This window comes from Lepisma saccharinum, chromosome 22 (genome assembly GCF_977018435.1).
Source record: "Lepisma saccharinum chromosome 22, izLepSacc3.1, whole genome shotgun sequence".
In the NCBI taxonomy this organism is placed as follows: Eukaryota; Metazoa; Arthropoda; class Insecta; order Zygentoma; family Lepismatidae; genus Lepisma; species Lepisma saccharinum.
In genome coordinates this window covers 40301920-40320097 of record NC_139250.1, presented here as the reverse complement: position 1 = coordinate 40320097, position 18178 = coordinate 40301920, and positions in this window count along the sequence as shown.

Here is an 18178-nt window from a genome sequence, read left to right as displayed (position 1 = left end):
CGTGGACGAAGGACTTCTCTGCGACCAGGATGACGCTGCATAGAGTATCCTCGGGCAGGGCGTCGTGGAACTCGCAGACGACCTTGATGTTGGTGCGATCGTTGACCACGACCTGCTTTCTCTTAGATGTGTTGATGACGGTCATGGGTCTCTGTGCTTTGAATTCGCTGGGCGTGTAATACATGTCCACGCTTCCCTCGGTCACGCGTTTGTAAACAGAGAATGCTTCGTAAAGTTTGAGATAATCATCTTTGGTCATGTCGAGGTTGTAATTCTCGCGCGGGAACACTTTGTTCCTGCCATTCTTGAGATAAACGTTTTTGATCTTGCAGTCGTCGAACTTGCTGGAATCTTTTTCCTGATTCTTGTCCCTCCCGGTCTGAAAAAGTACAATGACGAAATCTGGCATGTCGAACTGTATGTTGTTCAACTGAGTCGTCACGTCGAATTCCATGTGACTTCCCGACGCTAATTTCTGCACGCACTGGTAACCGTGAAAGTGAATCGGTACCTGCGGATTTTTCAAGATCTCCGCTTTGTACTTGAGGGCGTAATTCGTTTCGTATTCCACCACCGGCATTCTCAACTCCATGCTCCGGATGACGCACTTGGCTGCTTCGGGTAATGAGTTGGCTATCGGCGTGCCGTCTGCATTCAAGTTGGTGTATCGCATCAGTGCGTCGTTGTCGTTGGCCGCTCTTCGAAAGCTGATCCTCAGTCCTCCCTTCCACATGATCTCCTTGTAGTCCGAGAAGAATCCCGGCAGCAGACGCATGGGAAAGAGCACCGTGTGATTTCTCGTCGATATTTTAGTCCCCGCTTCGAATCCTCCCGCCTGATAGTACGCTGCGTCCGTTTTGGATAATTTCAATGTTCCCACTGCCGTCGACGTGATGCCTGGATAATCGATTCTGTCGATGACGGTACCGTGTTTCCTCACCTCCACCTGCGAGAACAGGTGAGGCACGAAGTTGTCCACGAGTTTCAAATTGGCATTGGGCGGGAACGCTTCTCCACTTTCCTTCTTCACCACGTCGAATTGAAGGTAAAGGTCCGCTCTGTGAGGATGAACGAACCCGTCGCCTACGTCCACGTCGTATTCGATCTCCCTGTTCGCTTCGTTGAGATTGGCGAACGTGCGACGGTTGGGAGGGAAAGATTGCAATTCGTAACTTTCGATTTGCTCCATTTTTTTTCACTATGTGTGTTATTTATTATACGTTGATCTCCACGATGGCAGTGGTCGTTGCACCTGCGAAATCCACCACCTCTCCTTTCTCGTTCGTGACGACCAACTCTATGTGGTCTATTCGGTTGCGACATACTGGAAAATAGATCGGCGAAGAGGGTGTGTAGATGATCGGTTCCATGAATTCGGAACTGGGTTTGAACGTGGCGATGATTCCCGTCTGCTTGTGACTTCCCAGTAATCCGTCCAAAGATTTCGTGATCATGCCTTCGGCCACGTTACAGTGTACGTTCAGAGTCTCTATGGCCAAGAATTTAGGAATATTGGTTGCTACGTGTTTGATGCCAGCTTCGAGTTTCGGGTGATTGTTCTCGAAACCTAAAAGTTCTCCTATGGTGCCCAGGTCCACCGTCTCCGTCGCGGATACTATTTCCACTCCGTGCGTGACCGAATTTTGAGAAAGGTACGTGCCTTTGGGTAATTGAGCTTGCAAAGTAGAAAGATTGTATTGACCTGGCGTGACGACGATATGTTCGCTTCCGACGCTAATTTTGTTGTTGTGCTGCGTGACGTTAGGTATGAGGTACATGCTGTAGAATGCACGCAGAGCTACGGATTTAGGATAGACGATGTCGTCGTGCAGCGTGAGTTTCAAGATCGAAGATTCGCTCGTGAGATGGAACACGCCCATCGTGATGCTGTTTCAGGTTCCACAAAGCTTTCTGGAAATCTTCCACCTGCGGCTTATTTATTTTAGAGAGAAACGCGAGCATGGAGAGGCAGAGATGACCGCAGTTCACGTCTCCGAAATTTTGAATGCGTTCGTCGTTGTAGTATATGGGATTGTTCGTTTTCAGATAATGAACTAAATTTGTAGGTGGAACACATCCGAAAGAATCGAAAACAAATGCTTTATTGTCATTTTTGTGGTAACATATCCAATGCGTGCCTGGATTTTCTTGACTGTCCAAGTTGACTACGCCGCATTCTCTTCTTTTGACGGTTGAAGGTAACGAGTCGGACATGAAAACTCCTCTGAAGTGTTTGATTTGTAACGGTTTGATCAGAGATTCAATGTCTCGGTTGGTGAGTGCTGTTTCTTTTTTTTAAACTTTTTCATTACGCCCTTCCCCCCTTTCTTCTCCATGCCAAGGTTGTGACGTTTCTGTTCTTCCAACTCGGCCTTGTTCTTCTTCGAGTCGATGACGGTTTTCGCGATGGCGGCGCTACCCCCGGCCAAACTTCCCACGGCCCCCAATGCTGCCAGGATGGCCGGGATGCTGAATATGAAACCTCCGATCTTTTGCTGTTTCCGCGAACGCTGCAACCGTCTAAATTGAGGTGTGCTGAGCAGCAATTTCATTCCGTGTCCTTTCGTCAAGCAAGAACGTTTCTTCTCGCGTTGTTTCTTGGTGAGTAACCCATCGAGGGCACCTAGATTTTTTAGATTCGAATATGGTATCTGGTACACGACACCCTTGGGCTTCATTTTTTTTGATGCTATATGTTATCTGGGAAAGAGAACAACTTTTTTTCCGTTAGGTTTACGATGTGTGTTATTTATATCGTCTCACTCAGAATAGGTGGCGATGTGTTATTTATATATATGTATTATGGGAAAGAAAAAAAGTTTTTGCTTCGCCTAATGCTATCATGTGGTTTACAAGATCGACAGTTTCAATGTTCGACGCGTACCAGTCTTCGGTAAATCTTCTTCTCCCCTGCCTCCACTCGTGCAGCTCGTCTAACCTATCGTCAATTTTTTTGTTTGCGGCTCGAAAGAGAGTCTCTGGGGATCGGAACATTTTTTTCATTCCGCTTATTTCTCGGAGGTGATCCATGAAAATCATTTTGCACGGTGAACGAAATTCTGGCGTTACTTTACACAAGTCTATGAGTTTAGTTATATCCCCGTCGAACGTGAACGTAAATATTTTGTGCAACACTTCGGGAGGAAGTTGAGTTATACAAGTTGTCATTTTTTTATGGTATGTTATTTATATATATATATTCCGGGGGTTGGGGTGTCTGTGATTAAACAAATTCTATTACGTGCTTCGTTTTCTTACCAAGAAGTTCCTTTGTCCCCTTCTACACGATTTGAGTTTTGTTCTCGATTAAAATAGCTAGCTTCTCGTCGGATAACATGATAGCGTATCGATCTGGTAAAAATAGACTGTATTGTCCGTTGAGCAACAGACGCACCTTGGGACCATACTGGGTAGAAACAATTGAACCGGAAGTTATCGTGTAAGGTTTGTCGACTTCCAATTCCTGAATTTTTACATACTCGACTGACAAATTTAGCATTTGTTTTAATGCTTGGAGATCACTCATTTTTTCAGTCGTCATATCGAAGAGAAATTTCAGGGTGTGTGTGTTAGAGAATTTTAATTTTTCACAATGTGTTATTTATATATACCGAAGAATTTTTTTTTTATCTCGTAGATTTTTTTTTCACGATGTGCGTTATTTATATATCAAGTTTTTTTTACTTGTACATTTTTTTTGACAACTTTTTTTTTCTGACGGTAATAATTTTTCCACGTCAACTCTTTTTTTTGACGAGACAATTTTTTTTTGACGATAAAAAATTTTTACGATAAGGCAACTTTTTTCTGACGGTAATAATTTTTCCACGTCAACATTTTTTGACGAGACAAATTTTTTTTGACGATAAAAAATTTTTACGATAAGGCAACTTTTTTTCTGACGGTAATAATTTTTCCACGTCAACTCTTTTGACGAGAATTTTTTTTTAACGATAAAAAATTCTTACGATAAGGCAACTTTTTTTCTGACGGTAATAATTTTTCCACGTCAACTTTTTTTGACGAGACATTTTTTTTGACGATAAAAAATTTTTACGATAAGGCAACTTTTTTTCTGACGATGTCCACGTGAACTTTTTTTTGACGAGACAAATTTTTTTTGACAATAAAAAATTTTTCCATGGCAATTTTTTTTAGACATGTACATTTTTTTTACGTATATTTTTTTGTCTCATATTTTTTTTGACACGTACATTCTTTTTGACACGTATATTATTATTTTTTTCACAGTGTGTAAGAGGAAGAAAGCTCGTGCTTCGGAAAACGAGATGATGTGCGTTATAATATCTGCCATCTTCTGTTCAGACTTGCACCAATCATCCGTGTTCATCCTTTCGTTTAATTTTTTCCCTGCAGCCGAAAGAAGAGTTTCGAGATCACCGCACCTCAGGCCGCTGATCTCCCGAAGATGGTCCTTGACAACCATTTCACAAGGGATACGAAATGCCGGTGTTGTGTTTGCTATGATTACAAGTTTCCCTACATCCTCACAATCTCCGTTTACTGCGTGTTTGAATATTTAACATAGTAGCTCGGGCGGCAAATCAGTTATACGAGACATGTTGTTATTATTTATTTTTTTACTGTATGTTATTTATATACCCCACCCCAATTTTTGTTTCGTGTTCATGGCGATGGTGGTGCCCAGTGCGGCGACCCGTTCACCCAGCGAAGCGTCTCTGCTGACGAATCTTCCGAAAGCGGCATGTTCCAATTTCTTGTCTGCTTCGTGACGTGCATCCAGATCGGTGCGAGTGGTGTTGTAAGCGATGTCGTGATCTTTGCATGCCGCGTCCAACGGATTCACACCCTTGTCTCCTCTCTCCAATCTTTTCTCGAGTTTGGTACCCGGTCCGCAGTACTGGTAGCCAGGTAAATGCATCTCGAAATGTAACTTGTTGATGATGTCGTTCACGAGTCCCTTTCCTTCGGCCACGTTCCAGAATCTCGGAGGCAGCGTGTTGATGATTTTGATCAGGTAACCTATGCCCTTGTCGTCGTTCACGATGAAGTTGGAAAGTTTGGTGCTGATCATGTCCACGATGCCAACCTTCTCGTTGTAGAAATTACGATTGCCTGCATTCTCTTCGCCGGCTATCACCAACAAGGTCCACGAGCTTCCTCACGTCGTCCACCCAAACGAATTCTTTGGGTAACGTGTTGTAGCGTTTGACGCCGCTGCCTGTTTTGACTTGGTTCCAAATCGGTTTGATGAGATTCCTGTACTTCTCGCCGCTGCTCGATTTCACCCTATTCTGCGAGGCGTCGTTGTTCTGGTACAAGGCATCCGTCATGATCAGAATTTCCTTGTAACTTTGGTAATCTTCGTCGGTGTAATCTTTCGGCTGCTTTTTGGCAACGAGTTCCCACAGTCCCACCGTACCCGGATACCTGGTCCAACTATCCTTCTCGCCTAAATTAACTTTAATGTCGTTGCCTTCGAAGGTCACCTTCGATTTCCCAATCTTCCACACCACACCGCCTTCGTTGCTCTCCATGCTCGGATACAATCCGAACACTTCATCCTTGTCGAATTTCCCCGTGCTCAGGTAGTCTCGTGCCAAAGGTCCCAACTCGATTTTATCCGAAGACGTGCTACCTATGGCTCGACGTCGTGCCGGTACATCCTTCAGTTCGAACGGCGTCGAAGGAATGCTCGAAATGGGCGTGGGTACAATGTAACTTTTAGCTGCAAGTGGTACGAGTTCGTTGATCAAATTTTTATTTTGTTCCGTGACACCTTTAATTTCTTTACCTATATCGCTGATGGCATCGATCACAGGTTGATCTTGACGTTTCTTCTCTTCGTAGAATCCGCGATTCTCGGATTTCCAACCTTTGAAGCGTTTCGCGAGGTAATCGCGAAGCTTAAGATTTTCGTCTTCGATTTTTCGTTTCGTCATAACGTTTATTTATGCACATCGTTTCTCACAACGTTCTCACAACGATTAGAAAGTCGTTGATTTTGTTTCTGTATTTTCCGTCGTTGGGTTTCCTCGTCATTTCGATCGTCGCGAATCCGAAATCGTCACTGTTCCAGCAAGAAGAGCAGCAGCGTTCCGAAAATTGATTGTAGTTCATGTCTCCGCCTACGTAGTCATCGTACGCGTGCTTGAGGTTGGTGTGATCTTGACGAAACAAACATATGAAATAAGCGTTGTCGCGTAGTAACTCTTTTGGAATTTTGGAAAACGTTTGAGCTAGGTAAAAGCAATCCATTCCTTTGTGACGACCTTGCGTGAAAAAGTTGCGAATTTCATTTTGATTTTCCAGGAAGACATCGTCGAACACAACGACTGAATTTTCACGACAATCGTCGAGTGGTTTTATTTCCGAAGCGAACGTTGCAATGTCCAGACCATCGTACAGTTTCATCAGTTGCTGGTATTTGGATTGCTCCAAACTTTTCGACAACACGTACAGGTGCCTGTTCTTCCAATCTAACCAATTCGGTGCGAGGAGAAAATTGTCCACGAGCAGTGTCGTTTTCCCACGTCCCGAAGGACCTACGATCAGACAGCGGATGCTGTCGGGAAGCAACTCACCGTTCATTTTTTTTCGTTTGACTTTCCGAATCCGGTAGACGCTTCACCACGTTCCACGTACTCACAAGATCACTTCGTTCGCGTCGATCCAACTCTTTTCCGGAAGTCCCAGCCATTTCACCAAAAGTTTGTCACCTTTCCTACGCAATACTTTCTCGATGAGGTACGTGTCGGGGTGTTTTGTTTTAGAGAGTTCCTCTTCGTAAAATCTTCCTTTCAAAATCTCGCCGCTACTATCTTTTATTATATACGTGTGTCGGTTTCCGGGTAAAACTCGAACCACCGCAAAACGTTCCGTGCTCCAATTTTTTGTAAATCCCTTCTCGAAGGTGCGTTTGAATTTGCTGATCCTCACATGGTGTCCAATTTTGAATTTTGATTTCTTGGTAGTCGTGGGAGTGTACTTTGGACAGTAAACTGTAGAAATTAAACGCTGCTCGTCAGATTTCGTAACGTCAGCTGGCTTCATGCCTATCGTTCTGTGTATCGTATCATTATATGTGTCGACGAGTTCCGGCAGGATGTCGACCCATTTGTAATTTACCCGAAGCGTGAATCGTTTCCACATGTGTGTTTTCAAGGTTCGATTAAATCTTTCCACGATGCTGGCTTTGATGCGACTGAAAGTCGAATAATGTCGAATGTCATGTTTTTGAATAAACTTTTGGAATACGGCGTTGTAAAATTCTTTACCGTTGTCCGTGTGCAGAAACCGAGGTCGTCTGCCGCCGCTTTCGCGAAAAATTAATTTGAATGCTTCCGTGACGCATGTTCCTGTTTTCGCCTTCAAAGGTAGAGCCCATGCGAATTTCGAAAATGTGTCTATGACGGTGAGAAGGTACTTGTTGCCCTTGTTCAATTTATGCACATTTTTTTAACTTGCCGCTACTCATTTCCACGAGGTCACTTTGCCAGAGGTCGTCGATGCCCTTGGTTACCACCGCCAAACGTTCGTAGTTGCGGCGTGCAGGTTTATGCAATTCTTGGACGATGGCTTGCCTAGACATTTTTTTTAGAGATTACGTTTGAAGAGAAGCACCAGCGTGATGGGATTCAAAAGGGTGGAACCTCGCTCGTGTTGTGAATGATCAGCTTAATGCCGGCACTCACGTCGAAAACGGTAAGATCTTCGTCTTCGTGTATTTCATATATGTTGTGCGTTTCGTTCCAACGTGCCAGAGGAATGTTTCCTGCTTTCTGGACACCACGATTCGATATCAAAGTCATGGTGGGAACGCTAGCTTTTCTGCCGTGAGACCAGTACGAAAATTCGTTTATCTGAATCGTGCCATCGAGGAGAAACTTGTAGTACGGATGATAAGGATGTAACATGTACAATTTGTTACCTTCAACGAACGTGGAGATTCTCTGCTGATTGGGTACGCTGTTGATTTCGATGGCTTGCAAGGTGAACAATTTGGCGATTTTAGTATCGACGCCGAGCAGATTACTGTGAACGTGTCCAAGTTTATTTTCGATGGGCAACATATGCTCGACTATGGTATCCGTTACGGCAGAAAACGACGGTTTGATTTTCACTTCCACGTTCAACTGCTTGTAGTTTTCGTTCAGTTCTTGCAACTTGGCACCGAAAGAGGCCAGCGTCGATTCCTGTGTGGATTCCAGCACTCCAACTTGATCTCTGATGTTGACGACAATGTTCTGAAGGTTCTCAACTTGATTCAATTTCGAACTTTTCTCGGTAAGATCGTTCACGATGCTTCGCATCTCGGTAAACTGCGTGTGAAGATCCGCGACGCTCTGCGAAGTAGGCAGCGTCGACACCAGCGAACTAATTTCATCTCGAATCTGTTCCACGTTTGCCGCTTCCGTTTCTAGTCGTTTCAGCATTCGAGATATGTTCCTTTTCAAAGCGTGTAATTCTTTGGAGGTGGGGAGATTGGCGACCGTACTTTCGAGATCGCTCAATGAACTTTTGATGTCGCTCGAATCGGATAGTGCCGTCACCGCCGTTTTCAATTTTTCCAAATCTTCGCTCGAAGGCACGCTCGTCCGTAACGATTCCAAGTCACCCTGTATGTTGTCCAGTACGTGATGAAAATGAGCAAGATTGGATTCGACGTTCAAATTTTCTAAATATTCGATCTTCTGCTGAACCGTGCTTAACGTATCTTGAATGCTCGTCAACGCATTCGCTTCAGCGTGAATATTTTTAATTTCTTCGTTGATCAACTCCAAAGACGCCTGAAGCGTAGCGATGGTGGTTTGAATGTATCCGAAATCTTGATAAGCCTCCAATTGAATTTTTATGTTCGCGACGCTTTTACCGATGACCTGCAGTTCGTCTGACGAAGGTAGGTTCGTCATGGTATCTTCCAAAGTCTGTAACTTGGATTTAATTTCTTCCAACGTGCCGGTGAATTCTTCTTGTAATTTGGAAACGACGACATGCAAGCGTTCTACATCCATATCATTCACGACGGTTTGAAGTTCAGAGAAATTCTTTTCGATTGCGGAAGTTCGTTCTTCGATTTCGAGTTTCAATTTTTCCAAATCTTCATTTTTCGATTGAAATTGCTGTAATTTGGCCAAATCATTTTGAAGCGAATCCACGCTCAACTGTATATTTTGAACGTTGTCGTAAGAAGGTACGTCGACATAATTTTTTATGAGCGTTTTCAGTTCGGAATCGATTTTCAGAATGGGGTCGAGACATTGCGTTTGGAGCGTAGCGATCTCCGACTCTAAACTTTTGTTTAAGGTCTCCTGCAAAGCGATCAAATCGCTCCTCAACTTTTTAATTCGGACATCCAACATGAGAATCTCTTCTGCGTGGTCTACACGCTTGGTGTTGCCGAAAATGTCGTTAGGCATTTTGTTGACGGTTATTTATTATAGGATAGACGATTCGTAATTCTACGAAGAGAGGAATGAGTTTGTCGTAATCTCCTAGGAGTTCCACGTATAAACAATCTCCTGCTGAAACATCGTACGCCATGTTAGAAAGTACCTTGTCGTGCTTCATTCGAAAAATATTCTTGCCGGTAGAAATTTTGATTTTTCGCCCTTCGTTCTCCGGATTCACGGTGATCCGAAGTTTCCCGTCGATCGGAATTTCGTAGAAATGTAAATTGTTATTAAAGACATAAAAAATCTTGCCCACATCATCATCCAATTTCGTCCAAATACTGTTGAGATGAACAATCAGTAGACCATTGAGTTTAGTTAACATGGAAGGTAGATCTGTCGTCGTGCGGTGTACAGTCTCCATGTTGGTTTGTTTTCGGAAACCAAAGAGATTCATGCTGGTTATTTAAGAAAAAATTGAGATCGTATCAAATATAAATAACACCACAAATTAGTAACTTCATCTATGGTAGATCGTTTATGCTTGGGTCTAATATAAATAACACCACAAATTAGTAACTTCATCTATGGTAGATCGTTTATGTTTTGGGGTCTAATATAAATAACACCACAAAAAAAGTGTGCAAATTTAGTAACTTCATCTTCTTTTTTCTTAGCAAAAAAAATGGAGAAGAAGGAAGCGAAACGTGCATGTGACCACTGTGGGAAATATATATCTATTTCTAACTTGAGTAGACATCGGAAGAATGTTCATGGGGAAGGATCTAGAAAGAGAAAGCTCGATGAGGCGATCAAGCGCCACGAAAGAAGCAGAAGAGTGCCGGCGAAAGTATTAGAAATATTTTAACCGAGGAGACTTTCCGATCTGAAGAAACATCTGATCTAAACAACTTTTTTCGCACGGTGAAAAGCAACTTAATTTCGTCTATCACCGAAGCTATGTTGCAATGCTCGTTGAAATTCCACCTCATCGTTTCCGTCATTTATGAAAACGTAAAAAAAGAGCGAGAAACTTTCCATCATTACACTGGTGTAAAGAGTCTCCACGCCGCCGACGTCGATGAGGTGGCTGCCATTTGCAACCAGATGTTTAACGCTCTGTTGAACAAGCACGAGACTTTCCAAAAACGTGGATCGGGTTGGTCACTTTGCGGTTCGCCTCACACTTTAACTTTGAAGGTAGCACGTTACAACCCGATGGGAGCATCCAGCTTCATCGATTTGCCTCCGGAAATAGCCAGTAAGAAAGCCATCATCAACATTCAAAATGAGGATAACAGATGCTTTTTGTGGTGCATCATTGCCGATCATCACCCAGCCAATAATGACAAACATTGTTTATACCACTACAACAAGCCAGAATATCTCTCAGAATTTGAAAAACCTATGGCTGGTATTAATTACCCTGTAAATCTACGAGACATTAGTAAATTTGAGACACAGTACAAGACAGATAAAAACGAAACTATAGCAGTACACATCTTCGGATTAGACAAAAACAACACCATCTACGTTCTCAGACATAGCAACATTAAAAGTAATCATGTCATCAGATTACTCCTGATCGAAGATGATGATAATTATCATTATTGTCTAATTCAGAATCTTCCAAAATTAATAAGAAGTCAAATTGCCACACATCACCATAAAATTCGAGTATGCGACAGATGCCTGAGTATATTCTACGGTCGAGGAAAAAAGAATGCTGATGAAGAACTCAGAGATCATCATGAAATGTGTAGTAAACATCCGGCTACGGCTATCAAAATGCCTTCTCGAGACATGACGTTTTTCAACTACAAGGCATTACTCTGGCATCCCGTGGTGATATGCGCCGACTTTGAAAGTTTCCAACTTCCACTCGCCATCTGCGAACCGAATCCCAGCGTATCGAGCACTACCGAAATTCTACATCACGAAGCCTGTGCTTTTGGATTGATGGTCAACAACACGGGCAATGTTATTTTACATCGTGGCAATGATGCTCCACAAAAATTCGTTCAAACCTTGAAACAGATGGCTATACAATTCGCTCCTCTACTAAGAGAAGACAAAGCAATGGAGCCTCTTACCCAGGAAGAGAAGGAAGCATACGACCTTGCCACCATAATCATCACACGGGAAAATATGTGGCCCCCCTGTGTAACAACTGTAATCTTCAAATTAAAAAACCGAATTTTATTCCTGTATTCATTCACAATTTGGAGGGCTACGACGCCAAAATCTTCATAAAGGAGATGGGATGCGACGCTCAACCCATTAGTGTCATAGCTCGCACCAATGAGAAATTCATTTTATTCGGTAAGAAGGTGGACGTTGGAAATGGCAATCACGTAGAAATTCGCTTCTTGGACTCCTACAACTTTCTGTCTTCGAGTTTGGCGACACTTGCGTCTCAACTCACCGACGATGATTTGGTCGCCACCAGGAAATGTTTTGGCGAAAAACATTTAGCACTGTTGAGACGCAAGGGTGTTTACCCCTACGAATACATGACGGATGCTTCCAAATTCTCAGAAACATCGTTACCACCGAGAGAAGCATTCTACAGTCGTCTTAGCGACACCTGTTGCACCGAAGAGGACTACCATCATGCTCAGCTCGTCTGGTCTACATTCTCTTGTCAAACCATGGCCGACTATCATGATCTGTATTTGAAACTGGATGTTACGCTATTGAGCGACCGTTTTCATCTCCATCGCTCGAGAGGAATGGCAGCATATGGTTTGGACCCCGCTTTCAGCTACACCACACCGGGTTATTCTTGGCAGGCGATGTTAAAATCCACGAAGGTGAAGATAGAACTCATCAAGGACGTCAATCAACTTTTGTTTGTCGAAGAGGCAAAACGTGGTGGAATCGTCCAGTGTCCCCTTCGATACGTCAAGGCCAACAATCCATATGTTGCCGATTTCGATGCAGGGAAACCGACAAACTTCTTGGCATACTGGGACATGAACAACCTGTATGGTTATGCCATGTCCGAGCCTCTGCCCATCGGAGAATACGAATGGATGAGTGAGCAGGAACTTCAAGATTGTTTAGAATGAAGCGAAGATCATGCAAATGGATGTTTCCTGAAAGTAGATTTGGAATATCCTGCATCGCTTCATCAAGAACACCATGGATTTGCGATGGCACCTGTGATGGAATCGGCTCCGGAGAAAAAGCTGATGCTCACCTTCAAGAGCAAAGAGAATTACGTGGTGCATTATCGTCTCCTACAATTCAACCTCCAGCATGGATTGGTTTTGAAGCGCGTGCACTCGGGATTGAAGTTTAAACAGACCAGGTGGCTAGCACCCTATATCGACTGCAACACTCAACGTCGAGCATCAGCTTCTTCTTCAGCAGTCAAAGACCTATACAAATTGATGAACAACAGCATCTACGGCAAGAGCATGGAAGATCCGAGGAAAAGAAAAAATATCAACTTGGTCTCCGACCCGAAGAAAATAAACAAGCTCGTCGCTCAGCCCACGTACAAGAACTTCACGATACTGAGCGACACGTTGGTATTGATCGAACGTGCTCTCCGTCACATAACATTCAACAAACCAATCGCCGTGGGAGTCGCGATCCTCGAGTTGTCGAAGCTGGCCATGTACAAGTTTCACTACGACATCATGAAACCACGCTATGGAGAGGCGATCGAGGTGGCGTACACCGACACGGACAGCTTCGTGTACAACATCCGCACCGATGATCTATACGAAGATCTCAAAAGCATGAGCCAGCATTTCGATTTCTCCAATTATCCGAAAGATCACGCTCTCTTCGACGACAGCCAGAAAATGACGATCGGGAAGATGAAGGATGAAGTCAACGGCCGCATCATCACAGAGTTTGCTGGTCTTCGAGCGAAAATGTACGCCATCAAAGTTCAGGATGAGACCGAAATAAAGAAGGCAAAGGGGGTGGGGCGTTCGAGCACAAACAAACTAACCGTAGAAGATTACAAGTCGTGCTTGTTCATCAAAGAAATCAAACGCATGACCGAACACCGGATCACGAGCACCATCGACCAGTTGCGTACATCCACGATCAACAAAGTGGCGCTTGATCCCCACGACACCAAATTGAGGCTACTGGACTGCAACATCCACACCCAAGAATGGGGATACCATGGCGAGGAAGAAATCTGCTCGCACCATTAGACTTCTGCATCAAAAAAGTACGTATTATTTCTTGCACCACTTTTTTTTCATTCAGACTAATTTTTGCATTCACACTTTTTTTTTATATTTTTCTATCATATTATGTACACTATTTTGAGTATATTTTTTTATTTCTTTCAGATGCTGCACCCTACGGAAACTTTTTAGTTCTTACACATTCCATTCTTAACCAAAATTTTTTCTTCTCTTCAATCATAAAACACACACATTACACACGGAGGTCCTCTGTAGGGAGTCATGGGGGGTTTTAAAAAAAAAAAACCATGAAACTCTACAGAGGCATGGCTTTGTTAGCCGTGGCCATTAGAACTGTGTTGGGCACCACGCACCCCTGGCGGGATTTTTTCTTTTTTTGGGGGCCAGGGATTTCCTTAACAAAAATAATTTTGATTATCACACACACACACACATTGTAGAAGATCACACATGAGTTTTAAAAACAAAACATCGTGGCAGATTACGCTGAGAGCAAGGTCGTGGTAGATTACACTGAGGGATCTTACAGTAAGAGGAGACAGCAGCCTTATAGGAAAATGTCGTAAGTCATTTCAAAAGTAGGTCAAAGGACGAGTTAGCATAAGAGCAAAATTTGCAGGAGGTAAAAAATAGCTTAAAAAGTGATGCCAGAGCTTTTTCTGTCCATTTTTCTCTCATTGTAGGTTAGTTTAGTCCGTAAAACGTCGTAAAATAAAAAGTAGGTCAAAGGACCCAGCCAGAACGTACCATACAACCTACTTGTACACAACCAAGAACGATCGAAAATTGACAAATCAAGGAAATTTGTTTTCTTTCCAGACACGTCCCCGTGCATTATTTTATTCATTTCTCGTGAAACAAAGTGTGTAAACCATTTGAGAGCTTTTCTTTAAATCGCCAACGACGTCGATGGTTCATTCTGTCAAAAGAGCACAAAACAGCTGCAGCTACTACCCCACTTTGCTGGAGCCGAGTAGAAAGAGTGTAAACAGCTACTCGCCATAGAAAGGTCGAGTCGAGCAGACAGGCCAGTAACTCGTCCCAGTAACTCTCCAGCTCACTCGACCAATGTAAACCAGCCTTCATACATGGGAACAAGTGGTACAGTCTTCTGCCGTGGAGGTTGTTAGTCCATTATTCCTTCAACTCTTCGATGATCTGGCAATCTATGTCTCAAGGCCCTGAAAAGATGTGGCGAACTAGCGTTTGGTACAGGTAGATGTCAGTTCAAAGCCTCCCAACACCGTCAACATCTCTACCATCTGTGAGGGCCTCTTTTTTTCAGTTGGAAGAGGGATGCAAGGCCATTTGTACCTTACAGCCTTGCACCGGAGAACCAACTGGATTCGACTTGATATATCGCTTGCAAATAGACTCAATATACAGGGTGTTTCTAAAGGTCGTTTACAACGCTTGGGAGGTGATTCCTCACACGAAAACAAGCAAGAAGTCTAAGTTCCATTTTTACGACTGAGGCTTCGTTTCCGAGATAGGAGCCTCGCAAAAATGAAAAAGTGAAATTCACACCTGACTGGGACGAATACTATAACAGATAGAGAGGCGGTTCCAAGGGAATCATAAAGGAATCGTATGTGCTCAGTCTGGAAGTCACTATGAAAAGTTCACTGCACGCATGCGCAATGGAGTCCTCAAAGGAATTGGGGATTTCCAGCAAGAACAATGCATGTAACGCAGCAAGAAGGACCGTGACAATGAGAAATGCGTTAAAGACAACACATCCCGACCTCAAACATCAAAACATGAGCACCGAACACAAAATCCGAAAAGTTGAGCACGGTTGCATACCCCAGTTACACGCGAGGAATGAACGAATCATGTCATGTGGCATACGAGAGACACATTACTCCACCAGGAGGAGGGAAAGAAAAACACAATATCAGATGATTGCGACAACGTGTATTTTTACACGCGACAACTACGTAATATCCCCCCCCACACACACACAACAAACAACAAATGCTACAATATCTTACGCACAGACAGTCCGTGTCACTGTACACCAACTGAAGATGTCACTTTCACCACACAAAGGGGGTGGGGAGCAATACCAAAAGTGTTCGCACGCGATCATTGTGACGTAAAAGAGACCAGTTTTGGAAGCGCTGCACAGGCAAGTCTGGCTCTCGTAGTCTACGTTTGACCTTCATGACTGCTGTTCCCGCGAGAGGAGCTCGAAGGGTTGGTTCTCTCCGGCAGTCGTTCCAGTCGTGTTGCAGGTGCTGGGATATGATCAGCAGTTCGCTCGAGGTTGTCATACGCATTGAAGAGTACTAGTATGTTGTATTGAAAGAAGTTGACGTGGTGGAGTGGGCAAGTCAAATATCGCAACAATTGGTCTGTGGTGTTCGTACGATGATACGGCCAATTTGTGCAGTGTGCCAGTGTTAAACAAAAACAATACTTTGCAGTTCCAGCTCCCTATTACACAGATGGCTGCGTATACGACCCAGCAGCTAGCAGACATGCATCTCATGTATGGGGAGGCACGTGGTAATAGCCGTGAGGCAAGGCGTCTTTATGGAGAACGCTTTCCACATAGACGTTTACCGTCTCACACCTTCTTTCAGGTAGTGGACAGTCGACTGCGTGAAACAGGGTCAGTGTTACCACCGCGGCAAGAAGTTGGAAGACCCCGAAGTGTACGCACATATCAGTTTGCAGAAGATGTGTTGACAGCGGTAGCAGAACATCCTGGCACCAGTACGCGAGTGCTCGCTCGGGCACGAAACACGTCTCATGTGAATGTTTGGCGAGTGTTGTCAGAGGAAGAAATGCACCCTTTTAAACTGCAGAAAGTACAAGAACTGTTACTTCGTGACTTTCGCCCTCGTATGGAGTTTTGCCAATGGTTGTTGCATCAGCTGGACACAAACCCTCACTTCGGGGCAAACGTATTGTGGACAGATGAAGCCATTTTCACCAGGATGGATGTCTTCAATAGTAGAAACAGTCATGTATGGGACTTTGACAACCCACAAGCACTTTTTGTGGCCCATCACCAGCACAGGTTTTCAGTGAATGTGTGGTGCGGGATAGTACATGATCATTTAATTGGACCATACAATCTCCCTGTTCGCCTGAATGGTCGCACGTATCATGCATGTCTTAGTGAGGTTCTGCCTGAACTGTTGGAGACCGTACCTTTGGCACTGCGGCAAGGAATGTGGTACCAACCCGATGGTGCACCAGCTCATTTCGATTGTAATGTACGACATTTCCTGCATGACGTGTTTCGCAATAGGTTCATTGGTAGGGATGAGCCTGTGCCTTGGCCACCGAGGTCGCCAGATCTCAACCCTCTCGATTTTTTCTTCTGGGTAGAAATGAAAACCCTCGTATACGACACACCTGTCACATCAGCTGAGGACCTCGTTGCTCGCATCAACGTCGGCGCCGCGACGGTAGCAGATACACCTGGCTTCTTTGCTCGTACTCGACAATCCTTGATTCGTCGCTGTCATCTCTGCGTAGAAGTAAACGGCAGACATTTTGAAAACCGTCTCTGATTATTGCCCTCGGCAAATACCAGTGAGAACACTCTTGGTATTGCTCCCCACCTCCTTTGTGTGGTGAAAGTGACATCTTCAGTTGGTGTACAGTGACACGGACTGTCTGTGCGTAAGATATTGTAGCATTTGTTGTTTGTTGTGTGTGTGGGGGGGGGATATTACGTAGTTGTCGCGTGTAAAAATACACGTTGTCGCAATCATCTGATATTGTGTTTTTCTTTCCCTCCTCCTGGTGGAGTAATGTGTCTCTCGTATGCCACATGACATGATTCGTTCATTCCTCGCGTGTAACTGGGGTATGCAACCGTGCTCAACTTTTCGGATTTTGTGTTCGGTGCTCATGTTTTGATGTTTAAGGTCGGGATGTGTTGTCTTTAACGCATTTCTCATTGTCACGGTCCTTCTTGCTGCGTTACATGCATTGTTCTTGCTGGAAATCCCCAATTCCTTTGAGGACTCCATTGCGCATGCGTGCAGTGAACTTTTCATAGTGACTTCCGGACTGAGCACATACGATTCCTTTATGATTCCCTTGGAACCGCCTCTCTATCTGTTATAGTATTCGTCCCAGTCAGGTGTGACGTTCACTTTGTCACCTTTTGCGAGGCTCCTATCTCGGAAACGAAGCCTCAGTCGTAAAAATGGAACTTGGACTTTTTGCTTGTTTTCGTGTGAGGAATCACCTCCCAAGCGTTGTAAACGACCTTTAGAAACACCCTGTATATGTCGATTGCATCTATGTATAACAAAATCTCGCTTTCAGTCCACAGCGATCTCAAGTAATACACCATTCTTCCGTTTGAGTCTGCAAATACTGACATGTTTAAATCTAAAAGCAAATAAAAATTGCACAAAGCACTTGAAATAGGGGAGAGCCCAAGCCCCGGACATCAACGAGTTCTCAATAATCCCCATAGATGGCATAAGCTGTACTTCAAGATGATAATTATCTTGTACCACAGATGTTACAACCGACGCTTCAGCTTCAACAGTCGAGCGGGAACGCTGTACGAGTAAGGAGTTGTAGGTATTGTGTGAATTTGTTGGTGAATTTTTGACGAGTCTAACTTTCTAACACAGGTAAGGACTTTACAGGCAA